The sequence below is a fragment of the Hermetia illucens genome, chromosome 6, assembly GCF_905115235.1.
Source record: "Hermetia illucens chromosome 6, iHerIll2.2.curated.20191125, whole genome shotgun sequence".
Lineage (NCBI taxonomy): Eukaryota > Metazoa > Arthropoda > Insecta > Diptera > Stratiomyidae > Hermetia > Hermetia illucens.
The window spans coordinates 11092738-11104559 of NC_051854.1; the positions used below are offsets into that span (position 1 = coordinate 11092738).

The 11822-nt window shown below is 45.3% G+C and overlaps 1 protein-coding gene across 1 annotated transcript in view; it reads right to left on the minus strand.

Annotated features, from left to right (window-relative positions):
* The window catches only part of LOC119658838, a 143388-nt gene extending 131566 nt beyond the window's left edge, over positions 1-11822 (minus strand). The window contains exon 1 of the mRNA XM_038066581.1: positions 10348-11822. The gene's annotated coding sequence lies outside the window, so the exon portion shown is untranslated. The remainder of the gene's footprint in view (positions 1-10347) is intronic.

The following is an 11822-nucleotide window of genomic DNA, read 5'->3' on the forward strand; positions in this document are numbered from 1 at the left end:
CAGGTGTTTGAACTACGGACAGACGTCAGCAACTTACAAGGGACCCAACAGGAGGACAGCGGTCAGGTAGGTCACCAAGCCAAGACCTGCAACCAAAGCGAAAATTGCGTTCTCTGCAGGGATCATGGAGTCTTGCGGATGGCGTCTATTTATCGTATTGTCTCAGAGCCGGCTGTAATGGTGATCGCTGGAGCGATCCCCGTTGCCCTTCTTCCTATTGAACGTAAAGCTATCTACAGCCATGAAGGTAAAGATTTAAGAGGGGTGGTTGCCCGTGGAGTTGGTATGGAAACCTTTACTGGCGCTCTGACAGTACATAGTCGATGATTAGCAGTTTGTCGTAGATGACTATTTCCATTATTTTTCCCATTGCATCCAACAAGCAGATTGGGCGATATGATGCAGTGTTTCCAGTTGGCTTATTGACTTTAAGAAGCAGTGTCAGTTTTGTTATTGCCAGTGGACAGGGAGTAGGTTAGGCGGTTGCGCTGTTGCGAATGCCATCCAAATCCGACGCCTTATTGTCACGACCTGCAGCATATTTACCCCCGTTCAAACTCAGAGTGAGGAGATATCTCACACTGGGATTAGACTACCATTTGCCCCACATTCTTATTTTGGTGAGGAAACAAAATGCCAACAATTTATGACACGTGACCTGAAGTGATCTTATTCTCACCCCTTCCAGCCTCACATCAAAGGTTTATATCAGCATCCTCACGCAGTTGTTTCTTTAATTTCTTTGGATGGTATCTTTTCGGTGACCTCACCATTGCCTGTATGCTTCCTTTCGATCATTGCTACTCGGTTTCCTTCTAAGCCTCTGGCATAGTCGTCCTGCTCAAAAGGATGCAGTCCACGGCGTTATGAGTTCATTTTTCCACCAATAAATGGATTGTCTACTGGCTACCAATCGCCTTCTGGGCATAGTAGGATCGCATATTTCTGTGATCTATTGGGTGATCTAGGTGACTTTTCCTATGACCGTACGGTTCAGCGATCTACCAGTCGCGAATGCCGCGAAAAACGAGCCACCCTCAAAAGCAAGCAATTCAGTACTTTGCAAAACCTCGTTTAGAAGATCAACCCCCCTTGATCTCCATGCAGATTGCCTGATAGTTATAGCTCCTTTAGCTAAATATCGTCCGGCATATACTACATCAGACAGCATCGTTCTGAAAGAGTTGGCCACCTTTCCAATATTTAATCTTCCAAGTCAGACCGAGACTACGCTTACTATTACTACTTATAAGGGGACTGAATCTAGCCAATTGCATGTGTGGGCTGCTCTTAGGAATTCGGCGTTTGCGTACGATGGAATCACCGACACTAAGGCTAGAAAGTGTTGGCTACAAGATTCTTCCCGAAATGACTAGCATCCCACCACTTCCTTGAATTGAAACTTCAATTGAACGGTTCCACTTTTCAAGAGTCAAGAACTTTCAATTACAAACTTTCTACGCATCTCCTTTAAAACCCTCAAAACAAAACGTAAGATAAAGAAATTTTGCCAATGCACATTTACGTCATATCACTAACATCATTGTCGCCTCAATAGGAAATCCACTTGGGAACAAAAAGACCAAGCAACTAAAAAGAGAAGACCACTCTCTACGTCCATTGAGAACTCAGTTGAGTGTGAACATTCGGCTATTTTTAGAAATGCATCCAAGTGAGCAATCCACTTTTTTTTCGTTGCAACCATTATTAAAGACGACCAGAAGAGCAAGGAGCCGTTAAGGAAGCTGTTTCCCATCGACAGAACGTTTCACTTTCTCAAGAAGGTGCGGTAAAGTGGTCACAGTGCGATGATGAGGATAATATCCCAGGAGGTAAAGAGACATTTTGTAGTCGAATTGGGATTTAGTTGGGATGGTCTGGTGTTGAGTTATGCGCTTAGAGTTGGATCAAAAGGGTCCAAGATAATTTCTGACAATTCTTTTTTGATGCTTTTATATCATTCAAATTAGGTATTGTCATTGGCAATGGAAACTTCCTTCACAGACAAACCGAATTCGGGGCCGAAAAACATCATAAGACAGCCCCATGGCGCTTCAAAACCCAACATAAACACAATCCGGCCTTCACCTTCACGGCTTTTAGTCCAACATGAACAAAGCTAGGTCCCAGAAAGCAATAAAACTTCCTCAAGATCCCACAAATCCACACCCCATTAGATGCAATGCCAAAAAGCACAAAACCTCTACATCTATCAAACCAGGAAGAAAATTATTGAAACTTTCAAGATGCATCTGCGGAAATCCACTTTATCTCTAAACATGCAATAAACCACGTACAATGTTGCAAAAACACTTGGCAAAAGCAAAGGAGACTCAAAAGAAAATTGCCGTTTTCCCGTCAATGCCTCCACTAGAACCATTCATCGCTTAAATGCGAGGCAATTTTCCGCTCAAAACTATACATAAACATCCCAGTACAGCCCACGGACATCCTCGAGATGCATTGCATTAAATCCATTTCAACATTTAATTATATTTTCTACGAGAAAATTATATCAGTCATTAAATTTTCGCAATTCCTCCACGCTCTAACCGGATTCTGTGTTAGTAATCCGTCAACAGTGTCTCCTCTCTTGAAAAATCCGAAGGGCTTCATTCCTTCAAGTTTTATGACCACACTAAAGCTACGGATAAGTTGCTTCTATGCTTCTTTCAGACAGGGTCCAGCTCGAGATAGTGAGTCCCTGTCGTACGAATAAGATCCCATTAAAGTGGGCTATTTATATTGAGAATAAAATCACTAAAAAGAAACTCGTCTCGGGACCAACCCCATTCCAACTGACGGAAAGGGACACGCCATCGTCTTGAAGTTGAAAAGAAAATAAATTCTTCCATTAAATCTTCTTTTTTACTGTTGTCTGGTAGGGTTCCATCGGAGCGTCGTCGTCCTGACGAACTAGCAACATAATTTTCTTCAAATATTTGTTGTCCTCGAGCGCAGCAATACAATCGTTCCTTGCCGTCCTTCCATGGAGGAGCTGAAGAGAAATACACTACAAACAATGCTCTCTCTAAGACGCCACACAAAGCTCGCGTATATCAAAAGAATGAAAGCGGATGAAACCCTAGACTGGAAAACACATAATAACTCAACAAAACCCGGCAAAAAAACCCTAACCGCCAATCATCCACTAGTCAGAATGTCGTCCTTGGAATTAATGCGACGAAACGAAATCTCTAAAGACGAGGAGACCGAAAGCGACTTGAGGAGGGTAGGTACCATCTACCTTTCAGTTGTTTGTAGTCACCAACCGTTTGGTTGTGAAGGACGAACTTACAAGTGGGAAAAAGGACGCCAACAAACTTCTGACCTCCATATTATGTATGAACTCCTTCGTCATTCGTGGCAAGGATAATTTTTTAAGCGGAATACGCGAAAACTTTCGGTGGAAACCCCTCATGTATGCAAAATTAATTTCAAGAGTGCTCCAGCGAATTTTGAAAGTCAAATTATCTGCTTAAAGGACTTGGCGTTAACTGAATCCTGAAATTTGCAATTCAAAGGGTTAGTAGGTAAACGGGTGAGATAAATGCGGTATTTCGGCAGCTATTTTTAGATGGAATAGGTTTCTAGATTAGCTGAAGAGGTGACTGCTTGTCTAGTTGATGAGAGATGACACCAAGATGCGGGTTGAGGTGGTGGTTTTCAAGTTTTTGCACTGTCAAGTCAGCAGGAAATATTGGAGAAGCGAAGGAATAGTAAATGCAGGTAGTGGAAATGTTCACCCCTCTTGATATTCCTTGCAAACAATTACTGCATTGAAGACAAACATTTTGTGAATATCGCAAGGATGATGATTGCTCTCAGCATTACCAAATCTCGCAGGACTACAATATTGACACTGTAAACCAAAGCTCGAAAGCTGTAAGGGAAGACAACTTGGGTATGATTCCTTCTAAGGCCAAATATGACTGCCTTATAGAGGGCAAATATGATGAGGCCTGCTAAGAGAAGTCCTGTTTCTTGTGCAGCAATCCCGATCACAATGCCAGGAATAGTGGATGCCCGAAGTGGCAAAAACAAAACTTTATCTAATTCCTTAAAAAATGTTAGCTCTGATAAATCTCTAGACTCAATCTTCGTGATCCTCAGATCCGCGGATCGGAATCATTCTAAAAACATTCCAAGCCGATGCCAACCAAGTGGTGAGCGGTACTAGTACGTTTTGCCATTGGAACGAAATTTCCGAAAAAAAAACCAAAACAAGGCAAGGTAGGCTCGACAACCCCTTCCAGGCCACAGGCTCTACACGTCTTCGACAGCCCTTCTTACTTTAACGTCTCCGAATATTAAAAAATGGTATCACAGGTCCTTAAAACCTTAAAAAAGCTAGCGACCAGCTCACGAAGCCAAGATATTCGAGATGCCTAGGACAACCGTACAACCACTGTGGACAATCTAAACATTAACAGCGACTGTTGGTAGCTCCAATTTCCGCCCCTAAACAATGGTAAATCTGGTTTTTTCAAATTCCTAGCTGGCTCAAACCCTGCCGACTCTGTCCGAGACATAACCCTCTCCAAATCTACCCGCGACATAACCCTCTCCAACTCAGAGTCGACCAACTGCCTTCGAGATGCTCTAGAGGAAGAGATCTCCGATAGCCAATATCAGGCAATCCTCATGCAAAGCTACAAGATCAAGTCATCATAGGCTTTCCGCAATCTATCTTCCCACCAGTATTAAAAACATACCTGAAACAATAGATAGAAACGCGGATTTAAAACATGCCTTTCGGGCTAAGCAGCTGGCTTTCAGGAATTTGAGAAGGATTGCGAACTGGAACAACTTCCTAGCCTTCAATGTGGCAAGAGACAACTGGAACCGCGCAATGAAGGAGGCTCAGGAGCTCAGGACATTCTCAGCAAGATTGCGAAGAATAATTCACTAAATGCGAGGCGTTTTTCGAGGAATACAACAAAAAAACGCCTGGGTGACCAACAGAAGGTGCAACGCAAAACAAAAGCAGCAGTCTGTGCAAAGGAGGCCAAGCAACTCTTCAACCAGCGGAGCAGCAACTGCCGGCTGGCGAAGCAAGGGGCTACTTAGATTTAGATTAGATTTTAATTCTGACAAAATGAAGTTGTGGGCCAACATTCAGAAGAGGCTATCGGAGATGATCATCGAAGATCTCCTGGATGACAAGGACAAACAGGCGAATCCATCCCGTGCTTTGATCACTCTCAGGTGGTCCGTGGGTATCATCTCATAACATGCGAGGAACAATTCTTCAGGAACTTTCCTGGTCCATATTTACGTCTTCAAAACGCCAGCAATCCTATAGGGGACTGATGATTAAGAAGGAAGCACCCCAAATGAGTAGTCAACTTTTCGTACTCTACATAAATAAAGAATGCGTGGAGGCACTGGGAAAGGCGGACTACAATGTCCGGATCGAACTCAGGAACGCAAAGATATGTCTTCCGATCCGCGAAACACGATGCTCTGCAGCAGTCGAGATGGGGAAACTTAGCTTATCTGCTGTTCCTCCTCCCAGAAAAACTTACCCATAACCTTGGTCAAACTGGAGCAGGTGGGAGCGCAGTATACATGACTCATGGCCGAACTATTCCACCAGAAGAACTAGAATATCTGACGTCCACCATTGCAACGGAAACACCAACATGTTGATAGGTTGCGACACCAATGCAGCGCACACGTTTGCGGTTGGGAAAAGGTCCCTCAACTTACCGAAAATGAGACTTTTAGGATAGAGAACTGGACAATGTCTTACCAGAGATCCTTCTCAAATCACAGCTTGAATCTCGCGTAGAGGTCTCCTACCGTTTCAGAGATTTCAGTAAGATCCACCGAAGGAAATTTAGTCAAGTTATCAACAAAAACTATCCGATGCTCGTAATGCAATGGGATGACAGACGAACTGGAGTCAAAAATCGGGGCTCTGGAAAAATTCGAAACCGCCTTTAAACTGTCGTGTCGTAGAAAGTACAGTAAAAAGACATTGCCACCGTGGTGGAATGTAGATCTGTCCAACCTTAAAAAGCCGACCAATGAGATCTTCTGCTACAAGAACATATACGAGAGTCGTTTGAAAAGTCCGTGCAAAAATAAAAAGTACTTAATAGTTCGGGGTGAACCTTTTTAAGGTTTTTTATTTTCCAACTCCGTTATTAATTTTGACCTTTCGGGAAGAGTGCGGAATCCGAAAAGGATCAGTTAATTCAGAACCTACCTAACCTAAATATCTAAAAATAAATATATAGTGAGACGAGTTGGAACCCTATTTCCATTAATTGCTGAGGCGTGAGTTGGTATGTTGTCGGGATGGAATAGGACTTTTTTCTGGGCCAATCGTGGGCATTTTTCTTGCAGCTCGGTTTTCAAACGGTCCAATATTGATGAATTATATGGACCCGTAATAGTTGTACCTTTTTCCAAATAGTCGATTAAGATTATTCCTTGCGAATCCCAAAAAACAGTCCCCATAATCTTTCCAGCCGAAGGAGCTGTTTTCGCCTTCTTCGGTGTAGAGTACCCCTTGATAAACCATTGTTTAGATTGCTCCTTTGGTCTTAGAAGTGTACTGGTGGATCCAAGTTTCATCCACAGTGACGAAATGACGCTTAAAGTCCTGCGGATTCTTCTGAAACTGCTGCAAGCCGTCCTTGTAACACTTCACACGATTCCGTTTTTGCACGGACTTTTCAAACGACCCTCGTAGTGGCAGCCATACAATTACTACCTAAAGAGGTACAAGTCGGCCATCAAGACTGGCAGGGGACATTCGTGACTGAACCAGTGTCAAGATATTGAAAGCACCAGCGAGTCTGCGAGTCGGTGAGACTCAGTAAGATCTTGGGCAAGAAAAGGAGCCCATCTTTTCTTAAAAAGTCGGAAGGCTGTTTTTCAGAATATTGTGGTGAGACCCTAAAACTGCTAGTCCATATGCACTTCCTCGCCAGCCAGGAGGATTGTTAGTCAGAACCTTGCTTGGAGGGTATGCGACCCCAGTCGTATAAGATTATCAAATTCATAATTAGCGAGAATAAAAGTAAAATCAGCTGAGCTATAAACGACTTCTCGACATATAAATTTCTCAGTCCAGAGAGCATAACACCAGTAATGTTCCAGAAACAGCAGGAAAGGGTTGTGCCGTGGCTAGTAGGAATTTACCGGAGCTGTATTTCGTTCAGAGAGGTACCGCTCTTCTGGAGATGCGTGCGCATGGTTTTCATTCCGAGAGGTGCGCCATAAGTCCGCGGAAAACTTTTGGCCAATCAGTCTCACCTCTTTCCCGTTGAAGACTCTAGAGCGCGTCCTCGATATGCACCTAAGGACAACCATGGGGAGGATCCTCTTCTCCACATTTCAGAAGGCATTAAGAAAACTTGTATAGCCTTCTACCCCTGCCAGAGGACCTTTATAAACAAATCAGATGTTCGGCCGAGGATGGTATCGTGTGGTGGCCGGCATCATGTAAGAAATATAATAGAACTAAACTTAATAGGATTCAAAAAAACCGCATATGCGGGTGCTACTAGGGCTCTACAGTCCTGCTCGGCAGATGCCCTCAATGTACTTTTGTATCTCCTTACACTGGACCCCCCACATTGAATGAGCTGTAGCGTGCAGTTCTGTCAGACTACATGAGTCGCTGGCTTCACCATCTTCAAGAGGTTGAGGAAAATTTGACCCTTCTATAACAAGACCCGATCGCGAGAGCTTTTGACGGAATACTGTCCTACAGGGGACCATGCCGACTGACTCGATATATACTACAATTCGGATTGCCGAAATTGTGCAGCACTTCAGGCTCTAACTAAAGCCAGGCTGCGGACACAAGGTAAACAATACTTTCAGGACCTCAAAGAGAACCCTAGTTGTAGGGTACGGGAGTCACTATTCTTCGTAAATTCTACGGCTGGCTCTGATGATCTAAGTCGACTGGGTTCTGCTCCTCTTGTTCTTCCTACAGTGATCATTGTCTTAAGATTTTGTGGCATCAAAATAAGGCACCACAGCGCTAATTGGGTACCTCGGAGCGGTCACTGATAGCTACCTACTTGCCTAGACGTGTGGACAGATTGAAAGGAATGTTGCAAAAATAAAGTATCTCAAAAACCGAGAGACAGACAGAGAGAGAAGGACACTTCAATGCAAGGGCTTCAAGGGTAAACAATTTTGTTTCGCAGACAATGAAACAAAAAAGTAAATGCTTTCCTTCTTCAAGCCGTCCTTCATTTCGCAGGCATTATCCTTGTTTTTCTGAAAATCTGGGCCTAAGGAAGGGATAATTGATTCCCGAATTAAGTAAATGGGTTTTGATCATAGAAGGAAACTCGCCTTTTTAGTTATCGGTAAAGAAGGTATTAATTTCACATATCCCTGAAGTAGGAAACAGAAACTTTCTCACCAAGAACAGTGGGAGAATAAAATGAGGACAGGAAACAGGACAACAGACCCTTCAGGAGGTGAAGAGAAAGAGGGACGAGATTCTTCTCGAGCACGGAGCTCTTTTGAGCGCCCCGAGTTGAAAAACTTCTAGGAAATAAGAACAAGCGACTTTGGGGAAAGGAAGTGCATGGTTTTCATCCCTCGCTCGACATTTACTCCTTGGGACCCTACCTTAAAACAATTTAGATACAATATATCTTGTAAAACATGACCTGATTTAAAAATGAAAAAAAAAAACCAAGTTCCAGCGGACAAGTGGAATATGAAATCCAATATCTGCTTTAAAATTTTTCCATAAAGGCTGGAGAGGAGCCAGGCGATCCTAGCCACCCTTAGCACATAGCAACAATATACTGTTCTCATTCAATCTTTCCCAAAGTCTTAAAAGAAGTTGATGTTCCAAGTCGGCTCCCCCTTTGGTCAAACACACGTTCCTCTATCCCAGCCTTTGTCGAATCCTCCTGACCCGATATCTCCATGCAAATCAGGATAACAAGATCCCAACCGTTCCAACTTCAATATCCAACGACTATTCAACCTCCCGGAGATGGCCAAACATAAACTTAGCGAGTTTCTAATGAAATTTTCCCCACGCGACTCCCAAACATTTCCATAAATTTTCCAAACAAAACCGGAAGCATACACACGCTCGCCCGGTCGGATGTACTTTGTCTGACCTTATTCGAGTGAATTCCAAACTTCCCAGCGAGCGCACATCTTAAATTCAATTATCCAAAGCCAAATAACAATTCTAGCCAGCGCTGAAGAGCGCCATTGAGCGCATTGAATCGATGAGTGTCTTTCACGACTCCTGTTACCGCATAGCCGCCACCAACAGCCCCAACGGTGCTGTTTCTGGCCTAGTTTCCAAAATGCTCCAAGTTTCAAAACTGTTTGTCCCTCGAATGATGGACGAACTCAGTGAATTCGTTGTTAGATTTGTTTCTCGGATGGAAAGGAGCTGATTTACGGCGTTCGGAGGAAGTTGGATGGGCACAGGAATGGATTTAGCAAGATGAGCTTGAGGAGTTACTGAGGGAGGCTGGAGGAGTTATCTTGTCTTGAAGTAGGGGTGGCGGGACCAGGGAAGCGGATGGTGCACTTCCCGAGGATGTTGCCTGCTGGTAAAAGGATGCAGCCAGCTGGAAACAAAACACATGAACTGATGCATTCGGACGCATCCTGGAGTCATTTCGAACTGTGAACTATGACCTGCACTCTTGACGCATTCCAGCAAAACGTCCTGTTTCGTCCCGTCCGTCTGTCGCTGGCGAAACTGTGTCATTCTGTCTCGTGCATTATTAATGGTCCAGAGACCGGTCAAAGATGCTCCACACAGGGTGGAATGGGAACAGGAAAATGTAGAGGGAGACGGGAAAGTCCTGCCTGGAGTGCGTACTCGCAAGTCATCTCCTCGTCGGAAGTTGCGGGATGCGTACTGGGCGCTCGTAGCGCGTGTCGAGATATGACGTAATGCGGTGGTGATTCGTACGCTCGCCTGATTAGTGATTGTTTGGAATATGCACGCGTGGAGATCGTGGCTAGGACCGCAATGACCTTCGACATAATTCAGCCGACTGGGATAATGACAACAAATCAAAGTTCTTTTGTTGGGATGGAGAAGGTTTCGTGGCGTGTCTGGTGATTGGTTTTGGAGGTAGAGCGGTTGGGGGTTGTGGCGTCTGGAGGAGAAGGAGGTTAGGCTGAGAGGCTTCGTGGAGCCGTGCTGTCCAGAGTTTTGAGACGACTTCTTGACCTGGCAATCAAATAGGGTTCCTGAGTACAGAGTTGTGTGCTGGTCTTTACGGGCCGGCAAGAGCAGGACTTGGAGGCTCAGCCTCCTCCAAAACGAAGGTGAGGAAACTCGGAAACCTAAAAAAGACGAAGACTAACTGGCATTATCTCACTTACCTAATTACCAAGCTGTCTTGGCGGGTGCTAGAAACCTCCTCGGCACATTATATCGATTATTAGTGGAAAACGTGTTACACTCGAGATACCAGTCCAGGTTAATGTTCTCCGTGCTCTAATTGAGCTCGCACACTACAGACGCAGGCGGCAGACCAGCCCCACTGATACACCCAATTACGCTTCACTTTTCCACTTTTCCGGCGACCAGTTTCGGCACAAGACCCTCCGCAGGGAAGCTTGAAATCGAATCAAACGAGAACCGAAACAAATGAAAATCGCAAAGCACAATGCCCGCAGGAAAATCGCGTCAGATGCGAACGTAACGAGTGCACACTACACGGAGCGAAGGAAACTCAATGAAAAATCGGGGAAATCGTCGTCTGTGCTCCTCTGGCTCTGACTCTTGTTGTTTTTGGGCTCTTATCAGCGGGCAGTGTCCCTTCTTATCACTCGACAGGACTCACACGGAGCATCCGCAACACGGGAAAACTTGGGAAAAACTAATTGCTTGGCGTGACCGTCACCGACGAACGCGAGCGTGGAACTTCTCTTCTCACTGGGACTGTCCGATTTACACTATCGCCCGCAATCGACGGAACGCAGGGTGGAGGATAAACTTTTCCGCTGTTTATGGTAGAGTAGCGCCGCAGGGGCGGCAGTGACGAACTGGATGCGAGTCAGCCGTTGGGGCCGATGGGGAGCGCCTCGGAACTTCAGCTGGTCCCTTGCTGGGCGTTCACACACACACGCTTCTCCTCGAACTTGACTGGTGCGGAGGTGCCAGTGCGCCGGACCACCATGCAAAATTTATGTGCGCCAGCAAAATTTCACGCCAGAGTGTACGGGCCAGCCGTTGTCCGCCCGCCGCCGCAACCAAGACTCCCCGGGCGTCGTTTGGACAAGTGTCGAGCTCGATGCAGCTGTTTTTTGTTGTTACCGTGCCGAGCGTCGTTGTTGGCGGAAACTAGTTTCTCTGCGGCCGTTAGCTAATCGAATTTGCGACAATTACACGGCAGCAAGGTGAACGGGTGTTGTTTGGACGCTAATGGCGCGCATCGACTCCAAGACGCGGATCCGCCCGCAGTAACTCCCTCACGATGGGCTCCTTGGGGAGAGCCTTGAGGCAACAAAATACCCCCGAAAAGTAACTGAACTCAGCTGAAATCAAACTCAGGCCTCCGCACGCAATCTTATCGCAATATCTTATCGTTGACTGGCAAATCTTTGTTCCACTTGCGACGCTTCCTCTAGGCCAGGAACTTCCTCCAACTTTGCCTGCGCCGCGAAGGACTCAAATCCAAAAACTCAACGCCAAATCCACCGCGGATCGAAACGAAAACACCACTCTAATTGGATTTCACTAAATTGGGAAAGAAATAAACGCGAGAAATCAAAACAAAGCTCCCACACTTTACGCGAAACCAGACGGAGGCGAACAACTCAAAAGAAAGCAACAAAGCTGCGCTGCACGCACC